Raw genomic sequence first — 16556 nt, forward strand, 5'->3', positions numbered from 1 at the left:
CGGCTGGTGTGGCGGACTCGAACTGAAGAAGACCTTCAACATCTGCGTCTAACACGTGTTACTTTCGGGACAGCATCGGCTCCTTATTTAGCCGTCAGGACTTTGCACCAGACTGCTTACGACGAAGGAAAGGACTTTCCGATGGCCGCTGAAAAAATCTTAAAGGACTTTTATATGGATGACCTCCTTACTGGTTGCCAATCAGTGGCTGAGGGTAAGCAACTGTTCGTTGAAATAAGCAAAATACTTAACAAAGGAGGATTTGAACTTCAAAAGTGGTCTAGCAATGATGATGACCTTTTAAAGGAGATTAATCAAGGAGACAAATCAACAAAAAATAACCTGACGTTAAAGACTGACGAACCAATCAAGATACTGGGACTTACCTGGGACCGTCGCACCGACGACTTCAAGTACTCTGTGCAGCTGCCAGCAGTTAACAAACCGGTAACAAAGAGAAAGGTCGTTTCGGATATCGCTAAACTTTTCGATCCTATGGGTTGGATAGCACCATCGATTGTCAAAGCAAAAATTATGATCCAAAAACTATGGATAGCAGGGATAGGTTGGGATGAAAAATTACCACCCAATCTACTTAAGGATTGGATTAATTACCGTAATGAGCTTACATCACTTACTGAATTCAAAATCCCACGATGGATAGGAGTGAACGATGAGACTGCCGGGTTTGAACTCCACGGATTCAGTGACGCATCTAACGAAGCATATGCCGCTGTAGTATACGCTCGCGTAATTGATAAAGCAGGACATATCTATGTTCATTTAATTACATCAAAAACAAAGGTTGCACCGATTAAACAAGTGTCCATTCCGAGACTAGAACTTTGTGGAGCGGTTTTGATCGCAAAATTATTACAGGAAGTAGCGGAAGTGCTAAAAGTACCAAAGGACAGTTTACATGCTTGGACGGATTCCACGGTAGTGCTGGCTTGGTTAAGCAGTCACCCAAGCCGCTGGAAAACGTTTATCGCAAATAGGGTATCAGAAATACTGAATATACTAGACAGAGAGCAATGGTCGCATGTATCAACCAAAGACAACCCAGCGGATTGTGCATCTAGAGGGGTTAACCCATCAGCATTGGAATCGATCCAGTTATGGAAGACTGGTCCAGCATGGCTAAGAAATGCAACCATCGATTATCATCAAGGGCAGATTGGAGACACCAATTTGGAAGAAAGAAAAATAAAGGTTTGCCACTTGAGAGAGACAAACCAATTTGAGTTATGGAACAAGTTTTCTACATTGCGAAAACTCATCCGAGTCTTAGCTTATTGTAGAAGATTTTTAGCAAGGTCGAGAAAATCAAAGATAGACGAGACTCCGTCGTGGTTAACGAGTGAAGAGCTAAATGAAGCGCTACACATTTGTGTAAAGAACTGTCAGAACGAAAATTTTGTACAAGACATAAAGCATCTTAAACAACATGGAACCGTAAATAGGAAGAGTAAACTCACCCCATTGAACCCGTTCTTAGATGCTGCTGATATTTTGCGAGTAGGTGGTCGTCTAGAAAGGGCCAATGTTGCTAAAGACACGAAACACCCCATGATTCTACCAGCAAAATCGCATTTCACAGATCTTGTCATAGCTGAAGCTCACGAAAGAACTTTACACGGTGGACCTCAATTAATGATCAATTATCTGCGATCTAAGTACTGGGTAATAGATGCAAAAAACCGCGTAAAGGTGTTCGTTCACAAATGTGTGATATGCGTGCGCCATGCAGCACGCACAAGAGACCAACTTATGGGGCAGTTGCCACCAGCTCGTGTGACACCTATTCGACCATTTTACCAAAGTGGTGTAGACTACGCCGGACCCATCCAAATCAGAACTTCAAAGGGGAGAGGTCATCGAGCCTACAAGGGATATATATGTTTGTTCGTGTGTATGGCTACGCGAGCTATACACTTGGAAGCTGTCAGTGATCTTACAGCACAAGGTTTCCTTGCAGCTTTTAAGCGCTTTGTATCCCGCCGTGGACATTGCTCTGATTTATTTAGTGATAATGGAACCAATTTTGTGGGTGCCTCACGAGAGTTAAAGAATTTGTTTACTCAAGAAAGAGAAAATTTGACCAAAGAAATTGCCGAATGTTTAGCAAACAACGGAACGACATGGCACTTTATTCCGCCCCATACTCCACACTTCGGTGGACTTTGGGAAGCAGGGATAAAATCCACAAAACATCACCTTCGTCGGGTAATTGGCAGCCACACACTTACCTTTGAGGAAATAACCACTTTATTATGCCAAATTGAAGCATGTCTTAATTCTAGGCCACTATCGCAAATTAGTAATAATTCCCAGGATCCGATTCCGTTAACTCCTGGACATTTCTTAATAGGTGAACCTGTGATGCTCGTACCAGAACCTAATTATGAAAGTTCGAACATTTCATGTCTTAAACGTTGGCAACTGACACAAAAAATGTTACAAGAATTCTGGCGTAGATGGTCACAGGAATATTTAAATCAATTCTTACACCGCTACAAATGGGCAAGCAAGAGTCCGGAACCAAATGTTGGTGAAATAGTATTAGTAAAGGAGGACGACCTTCCTCCAGCTAGATGGTTGCTGGGTATTGTTACAGCAAAACACACGGGTTTGGACAACATCACGCGAGTTGTTAGTCTGAAGTGCCGAGGTGTCATAATCAAACGACCTGTTGCCAAACTATGTGTACTACCAGTGGATACTTAAAGGTTTAGGTATCATAATTGTTTGAAGCATGTATTTTTTAACATTTTTTTGTTGCTGTTATCAGTAATTTAATAACGTTTATCTAGCTGATGTTATTTTTTAGTCACCAATTCACCTTTGTCTAGCTAAGGTCTTTATATTGGTTGAGTATCTTGTAATCATAACAAAAAATTGATTGTAATTAATTATTGATTTAGTTCTTTTACCATGTGCATGATCATATGATCTTATTCAGCTTGCGAAATTGAATCTTCAATGATTTGTATATCTTGTATAATTGTCAAAATGTTAACTACGCCACAATTTTGTAAACTTGTATTTTATAATCTTAATAAATTTAAATCACGTCGATTCACCCACCATGATTTTAACACCTTAACTCCCTTTAGGTTTTATTCAACCATACAGTCCATTTTTTTTGTCGAAGTTGGATCATGGTGGGCGGAATGATGGACATTCTGTCCATGGTGGGCGGTATGTCCAATCGTGACCGAATAAACTACATTCATACGAACTAGATGGCGCTGATTTAAATTACAACAAGCTATTAAACAGGTGTGCAATGAAGCGTATATCAACTTGAAATTTATCTAATAAATGTCTTCGCCTATACCACGAGTTTTATTCACACGGCAGTCGCTCCGCTGGCTGGTTTCTTAGATGCTCGACACGCACGGGGAAGACATTCAATAACCCAGTGAAAAGATTACCAAGAGCAATCAGACGGAAGCGAATCTAAATAAGAATCTCGTGAAAGCGGTCGGGCGCGAGGGTGGAGTGAAGGGGGAGAAAAAACAGTTGGGTCCCGGCCTTTGTGATCGGCGATTCGATCAAGTTGCAATCGAAAAATTTTTCACGACCGTTTAATAGGTTTGCGAAAAGTGCGGTTTAGCTGTAGCAATGGCAAACAGATTTACCCAGGCACACCTACATTCGCGGTCTTGACCGGGACTCGAACCTGGGTCTCCCACCGCCTCGGGGGGCGCTCTTACCGCTGAGCTATCAAGACAATTAGAATGCAAAGTGTACGCCAAGGTAAATGGATAAAAAGTTGCTACAATTACTCAGGCACTATTCAACTTTAATAATAGTTTTTAAGAACATACAGTTACTAAACAGATTACGACACACCGTCTAAGTCATAAATGCATAGTATTACCACAGGCAACCGCACCTTTCGCTTACTGGTATTGCCCACACACGATTGAACTTTATAACGTGACATTTGTATCGGCTTTGGTTATTAAGGTAACAAGCAGTATCAACTATCCCAGTCCCACGTAGGTAGGTAATAAAATCCGTCTCATTTACGCAAACCAATCTTGCAATGGAACTTTAGTGTGATGACGACTGTGTGGACCGCCAAGTCAACAAATTACCGCCTTAAATTAAAAAAAAATGCAGCAAGTGATTGGGATAGGCAATGAGGAGATCCGCAGGAGAACCAAGGTCACTGACATAGCCCAAACTATTAGCAAGCTGAAGTGGCAGTGGGCAGGCCATGCCTGTCGTAGAGGCGATGGCCGTTGGAGCCGGAAAGTCCTTGAGTGGAGACCGGCTGGCGGGAAGTGGCTGGATGAGGAAGGCTGAGGACCGGGTGTGGTGGCGCTCTATAGGGAAGGCCTATGTCCAACAGTGGACGTCCACAGGCTGAAGATGATGATGATGATGAAGTGATTGGGAACCTTTTGCAGATGCACTTTTAACAAATGAGACAGTTTTGATCAAACGCAAATTTCTCGTATATGCTAAAATCGGTAAAATAACACAAGAGCTTCAAAGATATATATAGTATACATTATTTCCGTAATATTGAAATAAGTTATTATTTCTGTTAATTATATTTATGTGTTAGGTATTATAAAATAAATGTGCGTGTCTTGTATATGAAATAAATAAATATTTTAAACAATATTATGAATCGAAAGTTCTTTAGTAATCAATTATCGAGTCAGAAAACGAGAATAAGGTTACCTACATACAGATAACTACATTTTATCGCGCGTGTAGTGTTACCGAACAATCACTTCTTTTGTTCGCATAACTATTTTTAATCGAAGGCCACTTTAAATTTTACAACTTTAAAATAGCAATATGGGTAAATTTGACGTGCGATTTAGAATGAGATTTGTTTAAATAATATTTAATGTATCATGCCGATACATTAAATATTATTTAAACAAATGCCGACTTGCCATTTGGTGTCTATTATTTAAAAATACAAAATCAGGAAGTGAGTAGGTAGATACTTCATAAAAGCTCATTTACCTCGTAAATGGTGGCATAAAATTTTATAGTTTCTTTCGTGGCTACAAAAACTAAATTGGTCATAGATTGTCCTCTATGTTATAGAAGTTCAGGTTTTTAGCAGTTAGGCGGAAAATGTAGGATTTCCTTCGACACCAATTGATTTGGATTCTTTTTGACTTTAAACTTGAACTCTAAACGGTGATTCAGTAGCAAGGCCATTAAATAATGAAGTAGGAAAAGTAGCAGAAAAGAGCATGAGACGGCCTTAAGCAGTGATGTCGCGGTTCGACATGCTGGCCGCAACCGTAGACAACGCAAAAACAACCAAATTTCGATTACCTTCGTTAAATTAGAACCAAGTTGGTTTGGGTTCTTCTGGTAAAGAACTCTAAAAGGTGTGTTGGTGGCAAGGTAATGAAATAATAAAGCAAAAAGAAGTAGTAGACAAGAGTGGAAGACGGCCTTGGGCTAGGTTGCGCTTCGGCGAGTTGGCCACAGACGCAGACAACGCAAAAACTATCATTACGATTACCTTCGTCACACTTCACCAAGCCTCTGACACGCTCTCAATAAATTCATTACTATAATCAGTAAATTAAGTATTTGTAAATTTCAATAAAAAAGAATATTTAAAAAAATATCATTAAGTAAATAAAAAAAGAAACCCTGCTAAACGTAATTATACTTCTATGCAAAAGATTTTCTCAGCCGAAGACATGTAAAAGTGCAAACTATTGATCGTCATATCCATTTCTGGGACACTCTTTAGCACTGATATTTAATTAAATTTTGTAGGGTTCCAGAAGCGTAACCGGTTTTTTACTTGATAAATTTTTATTTTAATAATTTTTTTTTTGTTTTGAAAGTGAAATACCTAATGATTAAAAAAAATTAAATGAACACAAACTTCAAGAGGTAGGATTTTTTTTTCATGTTGGGGATTTTATTAAAAAAAACTACCCCTTGCTACGCTACTTACAACTAAGGCAAATCTAAGGAAGGATTTATTAAAATCTAGCCACCCGTTTAGACAAATGAATTGCAGCAAAATAATTTTCCAATTTTTTTTTTTTACCAAACTTAAAAAAGTGAGAGTGGCAGTAAAAGCTTGAGGCTTCCGTAACTACCATTCATCAATAAACTATTCTAAAAAACAATTTCCTCAAGCGTTTCAAATTTACATATTATACATATTAGTATTTATTCCTTTTTAGTTCCTTTTTAAAACCTTTTAAAACAAAGCTTTTTAACTTTATTTTAAAAGGTTTTTTAATGTAATCAATAAATTTTTTGTTACTGTTTCCATCAAACCAAAGAGCTTAAACAATGTTTGTTTACGTTGACTTCCATAAGTTGTAATTACTTGCCCCAATTAAAAGATTTATTTTGTCTGTTGTACAACTTGGTTTCAATTTAGGAACAACTTTTAATTTATTACTTATTAATTTAATTAGCAAGCGCTATGATGAATTCTGATAGGTACAATGATTTACCATAGATATGTTAAAATGCGTGCTCTCAGAAGATGCAAAACGCATGAAAGAAGAAGAGTGACCAAAATGCGGTAGTTTGAAGTTTTTATTCTAGCCGCGTGTGTATACAGATACGAATATAATAATAAATAATTAATCGGGTAGGCTTTTGACGCCGCCGATTAACTATGAAGTCACAATGTTTTGTATACTTCTTTTTTAACACAACTTTTTCATTTGCATAACAAATAAAAGAATAAAATTTAAAAAATACTTAGTGTTGGTAAAACCATATTAAGTATCTTCAATTATATACTAATCATAACAACAAACATACAAACAACAAAATTGTGTTTACCTTTTATTATTAACAAGCCAGATTAGTCCTATTTTAATCCAATATATAAATTTGTATTTTCCACACTTCCCTCGTTTTACGCACGGAATTTAGGTATTATATTATTTTGAGCGTAACTACCTCAAACCTCAAATCGTGTGACATGCATGATAAAATAAAAAACAGAGATAACGTATTTTGATTACACAAAAATGTTATTACATTTTTTGCTTTATTTCGTAAGCCCTATAAAATAAAAAATGAAAACCGAAAAAGACCTTTCTGTCTCAGCGATTCAAAATGTTTTTACATTTAGCATTCCCCAGATAAGATTTCAAGAAGTCAGCCCAAAATTTGTATGCACTGATCTTTGAAATACAGGAAAAAATATCTGAACGGTTAATTCAATCTCAAACAAAACTTGCACACAGATTGCATCAGGCTATTGTTACGAGTAAGTAGATCCCAGATTCTAAAATTAATGTTTAGGTAATAACAACTCTAATTAATTTATTTGCCTTCTGACGACGCAACGACGTCTAGAGAGTTGTTTATTGCGACTTTTGGAAGTCTATAGTTAATTTGAAAACTAAAAATAGAATAACTGATATTAGAATACGAGTATGTTCTTTCGGGCCTTTAATCTAAATCGTTACGAAACAAAATAAAAACGGTTTGATACAATTTCTTCGATACTTTCGCAATCAAATAAGTAGTATGGATCTGTGAAGTTGATAATGTATTTTCCCAAAAATAATTAAATTGCATGGAAATAACATTGTGAAGATAGTTTTATAAATGAGAGTCACATATCACAGAACGTCATCGCCAATAACGTCATTCATTATTCTGCTCATGGCCAACGAAGCGCGATGTTGACTCACAACCCGAGATTTTAAATAATAAGTAAGTAAATAAAAACGCTTATTTCATCTCATCTCTTTAACTTACAACCTTCAATTAAAAATATTATAACTAGTTACCCATTCTCCTTTCTACTGCATACTACATAGGTACGTATACATTTTTTCTCGGATAAAAAGGGGCAAATTCAATGATGATTCAAATTAACTTGTGAAAGTTTATGGGAACAAAAAATCTTTCTGTTTCTAACTATATTTTATGGAGGGTTTTCTGTAGGTAGGTACCTACTTAGTTGTTAAGAAATATAGCCCATACGAGCAGTAATAGCCAAAACAATAAATGACTTAGCCCGGGCAAATTGATGCAAATATAGTGAACACCAAACCAAATTATTAGTCGAGCACGTAGGTCAGTTCCGGCAGTCAAAACAAAGGCCATTGTTACCTGTGCACAGCAGATCGCAACTAGTACTGCTCTCGCATTCGGGACATGTACGAGGCACATTAAGCAGCCTCTGGGGACGCCGGCAGACTAGTAATTAGCAAGAGAAGCGAAAAATTTGCGACGGGTTAAAATTTACGAGGCGCAAATTACACGATTCCGGCGCTATCGCTGCAGTGCGCTCGTTAATGTGCAAGCCTTATCGAGCATGGTGCGACTGCTCGGGACCGGCCCCAAGGCATGTTGACATTAGACTAATCGCGTCAGAAACAAAACAAACAGCAGACAATTGCTTTACGGGCACGGTGTTTCATAATCGCACGGAGATCTGGTGTTGATTCTTTGCTGATATACTCGTAGACTGGGCTGCTGTCCAGCTCTTGATTGGTTATGAGGTCATTCAATAACTGTTGAGCTGTCATTCTGGGGTTACAGTTTTAGTTTTGGGGTTGTAGTTTAAAGGCCTGCAAATAGTAAGTAGTTAGGTACTGTCCTGTTCCTAAGACACTTATTTCAGACCTGTTAATTTAATTAATCTTTAGTATCACTATCTATTTATATAAATGCGAAACTGTGTTTGTTTGTTGGTTTGTTAGTTTGTTGTCCTTCAATCACGCCGCAACGGAGCAACGGAACGATGTATCGCGCGATTTGGTCCTTGGATATATTATATCCCTGGAAAGTGATATAAGGCTACTTTTTATCCCGCAAAATAAAGAGTTCCCGCTGGATTTCCAAACAAACCTAAATCCATGCGAATCAAGTCGCGGGCATCAAGCTAGTTTCACTTAAAACCTAAAAATAGATGAAAATAAAATATGCTTTTCTAGATAGCATGGAATTATGCAAAATCCTAACTAGCGGAATGTCAATTAGTGCACACTGGAAATATGCAGTCGATAATCTTATCACACTACATGCCCATGTCATGTGCATTGTTTTAGAAGATTAACTAAATGCATGGCTCACTTCTAAATAAATGTAAATTTTGTTTGACCTCAGCTTAATATCTTAAGTCCTACTTGCACAAAGATATTTAAACATATTTAGTTAAATTTTTTAAATCCGTCACTTTTTGGCGACTGTGTGTATGTAACTCTTTCCAAAAAGTGAGAGCATTAAAAAATTTAACTATTGTGCGGCCGTATTAACATCCGTTTTTGACATCTATTAGTTACAAACAAAATAATATTGTGTGTCTTTACGCACACATCATTCTTTATGTGTAACTGACAGATATGTCAAAAACGTTTAACCTTAGTTTAACTGTTTTCTTGCAACTGGGGTTTAAAATCAGAATATAACTGGTTAAAACATTAGACTTAACTGCGGGAAGAAGCGTTTTTAAGGTAATAAGAGGTAGGTTACAGAAATTAATTCCTTTAAAACTACTATAGGCTAAGCAACGTACCACGAACTGAAGCCCATGTACGTAGGTACTATCTTATCAGTGATTAATTTGGTCGCGTAATCTGCAACTTGGACTTGTGTATCACATCCGTTTATTTTTCACATAGATAAGATAAAAACTCTTTCCGATAACATCCATAAGCGTTCATTTAGATTTTAATGCATTATTACACGTATTTTGTCTGTGGTTTTCCAGATTTCGGTTAAAATGTTTTGTTTTACAGTTACACGGCCTCAAGGATTTACATGACAAATCTTTAAATTCGTGCAACTTTAAAAAAATAAGGAAATCTGGCAAACCATTTACATAGGTAGGTATTACTTTATAGGACGAGTCTACCATCGAGTTTTATTGATTTAAATAATATTCAAAAAACAATCAAACTACGTTTGTATGGAGTGCTAAGGAGCGCGCTAGAGAAACCGCGGACTTACCTACCTATTTGGTAATTAATGGTTTGGTACAAAATCGACCCTAAGCTAACCAGCAGGGTAACTGAATAATATTTGCTAAATCTTGAGGTTATTTTGTCCAAACCTTTCGACACGGCACAGTTAGTTAACAGGTAGTTTATGTAATCCCAATCACAAACCAAATATTTCAACAACAACATTTTTAGGTCGCTATTTATTTAAAAATTTGGATATAAAACATAAAAGAGCTCATGGAACTCCGTTCGCTTTTTTGCGGTTTAAGAATTTAAAATAATAAAATAAAACAAAAATATCGTAGTGAAGCGGATTCTATTGACAGAGGTTTCATTGTTGTGAGCAGGTAGCCGTCAGCCGGCCAGCTGTTACCCTCGTAGATGAAATGGTGCAAACAGACTATTGTGAAGCTTACCTGATCCAATATACAGAGAATTTTTAAAATTAACACATGCATCTCTTACTACTTACAAAATGCTGTACATATTTGTAATTAGGTAAACTTTATGAGATTCTATGTGTTTAAGCTAAGCTGATCCAATATAGTTACGAAGAAATTTCAAAATTAACACATGCATCTTTTACTACATACATACGCACTTCCAAATGCTATATTGTTTTTTTTTTAAATCATTAAGTGGCAGTTACAAATTGGGCATAGTAGGGTAGGGATACCTATTTTTATATTTTTCAGTTACTTAATTAGCCGTTTTTACTCATTAATTAAGTGAATACATATTAGGCGAATTTGACAATTACAATTATTAATTCGTCATTGAGGTTCCTATCTACTATGTTGGTAGGCACAACTAATTTTTGAACGTTAATTAAGTAGGTATCCACGTCAGTATTTACTTAAAACATTTAACTGAGTAATGAGTAGGTAACAACTGCTTAATAGAGCTTTCTATTATGGAAAAGTTAATAGGATGATTTATGTTTTTTGTATGATAACGAAGAAGATAATTCAGTTAATAGGTAGGTTGGTCAACAGATTTACATAAGAGATACCTACATTTGCTGCCAAACTAGAAACAATTTAAAAATAATCTTTTGTTTTATAAAAATATGACAATAGCGCAATATTTCTGCTTTGCTGGCACACAAAGGTCTATAAATAAAGAAATAACATGACAATAATTTTAAGCACTATAAACGAATAAGAGCCCGGGCTTCCTTTTTGGGTTAAAGTTAATAACTTACGCTATTCCGAGCAGTTTGGCACAACTCGCACATTAGGAAGGAATTTTATTACCGTAATTTTTGTAAAAATTGCGTATTCAGTAACTAAGTACTAGATACCTACCTACTTAGAAACCTGAAACCAAATGCCTTATAGGTAGACATTGTTAACGATATTTTTGTGTTATTTTGTTTCAACTTTAATTCTTTACATGTTAGGCAGGTAGGTACTTAAGGTAATAGGCACTTACTCATATTATTTAAGTGTCAAAATTATGAAACACATGCACATTTTACATAATACTTATGAGATTGTAGGTAGGTAGATGCGATTTCTTGAGATACTTTCAAATCTGTGCATATCTTTTTAAGTTATAAGAAGTTTTATAAGTAGATACTTAGGTATTTTATGAAGTCTAATTTTATCTCAGCAATCTTGATAAGTTATCTTGACGCCAGCAAAGATTTAATAAAATAGGGTACCTATTACCTTACCTAACTGGTCTGATCACTGATATGATGGAAAAGGAGTTTTTTGATTGGAATAAGGATTAAAAAATCTGATAGGTAACAAAGCCTTACATAGGCATTTTGAAGATTATAAATCTACTATTTTTACTTTTTTACTAATATAAGACAATATTATATTTTGAATTATACCTACTTAAATATTAAGTAACATTTCTATTTATCTAGTTACTCATATTATATCACGATATCAAAGTTAAATGTAGGTACTTACTTACCATTATAAAATTTTATCGAAACCAAAAAAAATCCAGGATCAAACAAAATGAGGCAAATGATGCAATCGCATGTTCGTTGTAGGAAGGAAAATTTCGGCGTTGGAGCCTGGAGATTAAACTTATTTCGGTAGTAAGTAGGTATCAATTAGTTTCCATGTTTAAAGGGCCATTACTCTATTGGGAGCTTCAACTTCATGGCTTTTGTGCTAAAGTGCGGGGTAACATTGTACCGTGGTGCTACCCGATGCACCGTGCGGGGACGCAGGCCGCGCCGGAGCATCACCAGATCCAGCGCACACCGGGACTCGACCACACGGCTATCGCTTTAGACAATGGAAACTTTCCGTCGAATTTCGGAAATCGCCTCCGTATCAACTCCGAAAACACAAAAAATAAAAACACTATCAATGTGGGACGCACGAGATAATATAAGTAATACGTAAAAAAAACACTACTTTAATTCACAAACTTTCACGTTGCTCACTTTGACGCGAGTTCCGAATTCGACGATAACGGTCGTTTCTAATATAATGAGCGGTAACACTTACATGATGAGGGGTAAGTAAGCCGGGTAAGGGAGCGTAAATGTCCAAAAGTCAAATCATAGCAAGTCGCACGTAAGTTGGGAGAAACGATTCGCCGGTAGCGTAGAGGTCGCGTTCGCGGCCACGGCAGGGCGGCACGCGTCGTGATCGGAGCACGAGTGCGGTGCACAGAGCAGCGCGAGTCACACAAGCACAAGCGGAGTCGGCGGGCGACTGACGGGAGGCGAGTGGCGCGGCGCGGGACGTCACTGCGCGCGCACCCCGCGCCCCGCGCGCCGCGCGCCCCGCGCCGCTCGCCCGCCGCCCCCCGCGCCCGACGCCAGCCGGCTGCCTTATCACGCCGCACGGCGCGCCGCTTCCTTTCTCCTCATGCAGTTGCGAGCTTTTCGCCACTGTCACACTTCCGCCCGCCCCGTTGATTCTGTAGTTTTAACAGTCAATGTGGTCTTGAACAAATTGTTCCTATTTCAATATGAATAAATAATTTACCTAAGTATCTAGTACAAGTCCACCGAAATTACTTTACCTCCTCTCCTGCTAGTATGAAACTTGCGTTGCTTTCAAACTTTCCTACTGAAATATTTTTCTTCCAAGATTTCTACTCAGGAATCTTTATACATATTTTGACGTCATTTTACTGCTTAATACACGGTAACATTACCACGCGGCATAACGCTTTCAAAGTTTAAAATATCGAAAGGACATCGTCGCAGGGGGCCAGGGCCGGGGCCCGAGGGATCACGAGGCAATGTGCAAGCGAGCAGGCGAGATTGGCGCCGGCGGCGGGCGCGGGCGCAGGCGAAGCGGTGAAAGTGCGCCGAAACCGGTTTGCGAACCGCGCGTGACCCGTCCGAGGACACGCCACCCGACCACTTCGCGATATCACGCACGATCCCAAATAATGAACACCACTTGCGATATTTTATATCCAACTATTGGTATAGATCTTTCAAATTAATAATATCATATTATGTGCGATCAGTATTATACAATCCAAGTAAAGTTTCTATGAAAAATCTCAATGGTAGATTTCAACCAAATCTCAAATATTATATATTAAATAGATCTCATTTATAGTTTTAAGTGGTGGTGAAAATAAATAAATAAATAAATAAATATGTACGGAACCCTCGGTGCGCGAGTCCCACTCGTACTTGGCCGATTTAGGTGAAAAATTAAAAAGTTAGGCTTATTCAAATGAAAACTTGGTCAACTAACCCCGGTCTCCCCTACTCCATAACTTAAATAAGTAAGTAAAAATTTTTTCTGTAAAAATTGATATTATTCTAATTTTATTCTATCTAAATATAAAATATTAAATATATTAATAGGTACCTAGTACATCCAGACACGGATCCTGGGCTAGCACACATAGGTACCTACCGACACATAATTTTATTACAAAAATGTTTAGGTACTTACGTGTCTTAATATATTTATGTCGTGATATATTTAATATATATAAATGAGATTATCAATGAGATAAGGTCTAGAAGGGAACTCGCGCTTGTTCTATATATATTTAAAATAATAAGAGGCAAGTTATTTAATGCGGACGTATTAGGACAGGTGAGCCTTAGAGTGCCGGACCGGTACGTGTGGCGGAGGCGCAGGCCGCCGCTGCTGGCGCTGCCGCAAGGGCGCACCAATTTGCTGAACAAGGCGCCGCTGGCGCGCGCTCTTGGTACTCTTAACGTCGTGGCGGAGCGGATCGACCTGTTTTGTTGTACTCGGAGTGAACTCACAAGGGTGGCAATGTGGACTATCTGTTACGATAGGAATAAATAGATAGATAGACTTACACGCTCAACTCCTTAACTTAGCTATCGCATTAGGTTAGCCTGTAATGATAGTTTTAAGTGGTGGTGAAAATAAATAAATAAATAAATAAATAACCCAATTTATTGAGTTACCTACCTTTTCTCTTATAATCCTGTGACAACGCTACGTTAGTGTGTAACTTTTATTTTAGCTTTTGTTTAATATGTATTCAAAAAGTAATATTACTTAGGTAGGTTTATTAGCACATCAGTTGTTAACTCACAGGTACTTCTACCTACTTACATTTTACAATAATAAATTACTATATTACTTATTAAAAAAATTGATTTCAGGCAGGTAATCACTAATAAGAAGTATTTGATAACATAGGTCATAGGCAGTTAGAGTCATTCGTATTAATGATCCTCATGTGGATCATCCAGTGACCGATTCAGAGCCATGAGGCAAATACACTCGTGATATGTCAAGTACCATCACCGAGGCGCCGAGAAGAATAAAAGAACAATAAATCTAATGTACGAACTCTGTTCTTATACAATTTTCTTACTAACTGTTAATAAAAGTTAAAATACAGAGGCTATTCAGTTTTGAATTATACATTCAGACATTTATCGCGATGGTAACGCAAAAGGAATACAGAATGAAAGCAGTGCAAATCCGACTATTCATCATCATCATCATCATCATCATCATGATCAACCGCAGACTCACTGCTGATCATGGGTCTCCACTCAGAGTGAGAAGGGTTTGGCCCATAGTCTGCCCAGCTGGCCCAGTGCGGATTGGCAGACTTCACGCACCTTTGAGAACATTATGGAAAACTCTTAGGCATGCAGGTTTCCTTACGATGTTTTCCTTCTGCACCGTTAAAACAAGTCTTATTTAATTGCTTAAAACGCACATAACTAGTAAACGTAAAAGTTCGAGGTGCGTGCCCGGGATCCAACCCTCGGCCTTCCCAATTGCAGGCGGACGTCTTAACCACTAGGCTATCACGGCTTTATCACTGCTAAGGTGTGGAATGTCTTTCCAGCGTTTTTCTTTCCTGCCAGGTATAACTTGAAGACTTTCAAGGTATGAGTGAATAGGTATCTTCTAAGCAAGCTCACTACAACCTAGAGCTAATTTCTTTTTTCTTAGGCATGATTATCGTCAAGCGCAAGCCTAACTCACAATAAAAAAGAAAATTAGGAGACAAAGGCTACGCCTTAATAAGTACAGTTTTGAAAGCTATATTTAGAAAATTGGGATGGCACTGCAAAAGGAAAACAGAATGAAAGCAGTGCGATTCAGATTATTAATGGCTGCTTTTTAAATTCAACATCAATGTAAATGAATATCATATGCAGCGGTATATACCTATTTAAAAGCGAATATTGCATTGAGAATTCGAGGAAGGATTGCACAGATGGAATAGAAAACGAAGACATTATGAAATCGGACAGGATCGGCTGGGGCATTACATAAGTAGAGAAGTATTGACTACGATAGTACGATCCCAGTGTAGAGCCTGCAACAGAAACTGAAAGACGAGGAGACTGCAGTGTTCTTTGATATTTTAAAGTCTCAATTCTCAAGAAAATTGTGGGTGATTTCTTAAACTCAAGCTGAGTGTAAAGTTCAAACTTAAGGCGTAACGCACAGCTTCAGACTGAGGCGGAAAATCTTTTTCAAGAACGACTCAAACTCAGCTTTATTTACTCATACAGTTCACAGTCAAAATACGGAGTGCCAAACAAGCTTTGAGTCGTCGCTGCTATGCCGAAATAAATAAAGCTTAGTTTGAGTTGTTATGAAAGACGCTGCAGATCGGCGCGGCGTCACTCTACTATATAGAAGTAACTTACTTCTGTTGAGTCAAGCCTGGGATCTATAGAACGTACCTACTCTAAGCTTTACTCGGGTTTGAGATACTGTTAAAACAAGACAGATTTATGTCACTGTCATTAGTTTGTCTCGTTTAAACTCTAAGTAAGGTCTGAACGAAGTCAATATAGTACACTCTATAAGTAGATCTCATGGTAATGATCCAAAACGGACAGTCAAGTGGTGTATAGGAAGGATCTGCGCGTCCACCGCACTATTATTCCAAGAAAGCCCCTAATTTAATAATGGAATTTCTTATCTATTCTAAGAAATGGGAATGGTTCACGACCCTCAGCAATGAGGCAGACAGCTGCTCGATTGCGGTAGAATGACAGCTACAGTGAATCGCAATCACCTCTGATTGGTTGACGCTCGCTCACTATTGGCTCTAATGCATTATTGCAACAAGATTGCCATAAATTCAGGCAATCGCAACAATTGCGATTGTAATAATGACTGATGCAGGTTTCCCGCAATCGGCAGCTAGAGCTGAGTATGCAACAAG

At 37.8% G+C, this 16556-nt stretch overlaps 1 protein-coding gene across 11 annotated transcripts in view; it reads right to left on the bottom strand.

Moving 5' to 3' along the window:
* LOC123867741 (protein muscleblind) overlaps nucleotides 1-16556 on the bottom strand; it is a 208901-nt gene that overhangs the window by 106517 nt on the left and 85828 nt on the right. For 5 of the 11 annotated variants that reach the window (XM_045910059.1, XM_045910017.1, XM_045910026.1 and 2 more), the window contains exon 1: nucleotides 12407-12637. The exons of 1 other annotated variant lie outside the window; for it this stretch is intronic. The gene's annotated coding sequence lies outside the window, so the exon portion shown is untranslated. Of the gene's footprint in view, nucleotides 1-12406; nucleotides 12646-16556 lie in introns of those variants that run through there. 5 more of the 11 variants (XM_045910000.1, XM_045909970.1, XR_006796507.1 and 2 more) reach the window with 4 other exon arrangements.

This window comes from Maniola jurtina, chromosome 1 (genome assembly GCF_905333055.1).
Source record: "Maniola jurtina chromosome 1, ilManJurt1.1, whole genome shotgun sequence".
NCBI lineage: Eukaryota > Metazoa > Arthropoda > Insecta > Lepidoptera > Nymphalidae > Maniola > Maniola jurtina.